At 37.0% G+C, this 3,030-nt stretch overlaps 1 pseudogene; it reads left to right on the forward strand.

Annotated features, from left to right (window-relative positions):
* Nucleotides 1-250: 250 nt before the first annotated feature.
* Nucleotides 251-1,431, forward strand: LOC149568610 (DNA-directed RNA polymerase II subunit 2 pseudogene; annotated as a pseudogene).
* The last annotated feature ends 1,599 nt before the right edge of the window (nt 1,432-3,030 follow it).

Below are 3,030 nucleotides of genomic sequence, written 5' to 3' on the forward strand. Positions count from 1 at the left end.
ATAATTGGAGTCATATCAAGTCAGTCTAGTCAGTCTGGTGTCTAGGCCTAAGGTCTCCTCTAGGATAGGAAATCTTTGTCAGGTTTGCCTTCCATGGCTTTCATTGTTTTAGCTGGGCGGGTTGTCTTAAAAGTCTCATTATTTGGGTAGGTTGTAGATCCCAACCTGGCAAAGAAATGGTACTCCAATTGATGTCCTTTCTAAGATGAAAATGAAAAGATCCAATCTACAACTCCCTCCCTTTGAGCTTATGGACAAAGTTCCAAAAGACTCTGTACATTTAAGTGGTACTGTAATTACTAAGGATAAGAAGAGCGCAACAACAAGAAAAGTGCGGGTTTCTTTTCAGGGAATCTCAGATGATGTCACAGACATGGACACTGCATTTGATGTGAAGAATCAGAGCTCGATAAATAGACAGATATGGCTTGAAATTGATCATCGAGTTTATGAGCTGAACACCGATCGATGGTCAAATTCCCCGTACTTCCTTATACAAACTCAATGACCTCAGTCGGCATGAGCACAGCCTAGAAGAGATGAATAACACTATGATTTAATCGTCCATTAAATTCACTACAAATTACACAGTTCTCAACTCACATTCGGAATTTTGGGTTCCTAAGATGTTAATGGCAGTGAAGGGAACACAAGCTATATGCACCACTCATGATACAGACGATTCACGTCATAGTTGCTAGATGTCAAGATGTTAGCTCACCATTGAATGCAAATGAGTCAAATATAAGTGAATCACCAAATGTCTCCTGACTGTTTTTAAGATAAGCTTTGGTCAGATATATCTGAGCAAACCTATGATGATAGAATCTGATGGGGAAACAGCTACATTATTTCCCAAAGCAGCTCGTTTAAGGAATTTGACCTACTCAGCCCCACTATATGTTGATGTTACTAAACGCGTTTTCAGAAAAGGACTTGATTGTGAAGAGATAGCAGACAAACAAGATCTTACAAAAGTGTTTATTGGGAAGGTACCAATAATGCTGCGTTCTGCATATTGCACATTATCTCCAACAAATGAAAAGGATCTCCATGAGCTTGGGGAATGTCCATATGACCAAGGTGAATACTTCATAATAAATGGCAGTGAAAAGGTTGTAATTGCTCAAAGAAAAAATGAGCGCAAATCATGTCTATGTTTTTAAGAAACGTCAACCAAACAAATTTTCTTATGTTGCCGAGGTGAGGTCTATGGCTGAAGCACAAAACAGACCACCAAGGAGCATGTTTGTGCGCATACTTTCAAGAGCAAGTGCCAAAGGGGGTTCATCTGGGCAGTTTATCCGAGCAACATTGCCTTATATTCGTTCGGACATTCCAATTATTATTGTTTTCAGAGCCCTTGGGTTTGTTGCTGACAAAGATATTCTAGAGCATATATTGCTTGGTAGGATTCTTGTTTTGACCTAGCTTTTCTACAATGGCATGAACACACTGGAATCTCCCACTATAGTTTTACCTTCCATACCTGGACTCTTCCTATTAAGATTTGGTAGGAAGAATCTTATTTGTTCAGTTTAGCTAACATTTTCTCTTTAAGGCTCTAGAATTTGCCTCCACTAGGGTATCTCCTACTTAGTACTTTCTACACCATTCCTTGAGTTCTGAAGTCTTTTCAGCCTAAAGCACCAATTTTCTTATTCATGGCATACCATTCCCACCTAACAATGTGAGCTTTCTTGCAATATTTTCCATCCAACCACAAGATGTCTTGAATGATTTTCTATATAAGGTCAAATTAGGTAACATTGAAAAAGTAGGTGGAGGAAAAATAAATTGAGTATGACAGCGAGATTTTCTGACATACTTGATTCTTCTTGTTTGGCAGGAAGAATCTCATTTGTTTAGTTTAGCACAGATTTTCTCTTTAATCCATAACAACATCTCATTTATATTTTGACACTCTCCAACGAAGATTGTGAAAACAATAACTAAATGACATAAAAGTCTCAGGAAAATAAAATATATTTTATGTATATGTATATCTATGTGCACATATCCATACATTTCTTAAATTAAATTGTTAAATGTTACAATAATTTTTTACATTAGTTTTAGTCAGCTATAAAATTTCCAAAAATCTTCTGATGATTGACAAATATTATAAAAATTACCTAGAAAAATTACTTATTGCCACACTTACATAGTATCATTGGCCATCCTTACAAAGGGATAAGGGATATATGCATAAAATATTTTAGTTTTGCTATTTTATTCACGAAATTTTTGTCTATATGGACCAAAGTTTTTCCTCCAACCCAATTCTGCTTAATGAGCAAGATAACAGAACATTTCGGATTTCTATCTAGTAGCAGCATTCGTCGAAATAATTTAAAAAAAAGACAAATACAATTTGCACCTTGTTGCACTATTTTTAAAAAGCGAGAAGAGATATTTGCCTTATACCGCACGAGAGTTGAGCTGGAATCTGCTGCAACCTCCTGACTGAAACTGGTAGGAATGCTCATTTGTTTGATTCTTTCCGATTGACATTTTTTCAGCAGATGCGTGGCGCTTGGCCTCCTCTCTCTGCCTCTTATTTTCCTCCTTTTCCTTTTCTCTTTTGATCCTCTTCTCTTCCTTCTCCATTAATTTTTGTTTTGCTTTCAGTGCACGTTCCTCTTCTCTCTGGATTCTTTTTTCTGTCCGGACCCTTTCTTTGATGGTGATCTTTTTTCCATGTTCTTTATCTTCAACTTCAGATGTCGGTAGATCACCATGACTAAGAGGGGTAACAGTTTTAACAACCGTATTTACTCCGGATACATTGTAGTATGGATCGATGTCATTATGTGGGTACGAAATAGTCATTTCCTTGTACTTAGTCCCAATTCTCCCTGGCATAGTGCAATTATATCTTCCATCTTGTCTATGGCGACGTGAAAAGCTTTTTCTAGAAAATCCAGAACATGGAGATTCAGCTGAGGAATTCAATTTAGGGAAATGAAAGCTATCACCTCCCGGTACATTATATCTTTCATATCCTTTCAGCATACTTAATCTTCTGTG

Source organism: Cupressus sempervirens, chromosome 3 (assembly GCF_028749045.1).
Source record: "Cupressus sempervirens isolate cs-2001-9-10 chromosome 3, ASM2874904v1, whole genome shotgun sequence".
Taxonomy (NCBI): Eukaryota; Viridiplantae; Streptophyta; class Pinopsida; order Cupressales; family Cupressaceae; genus Cupressus; species Cupressus sempervirens.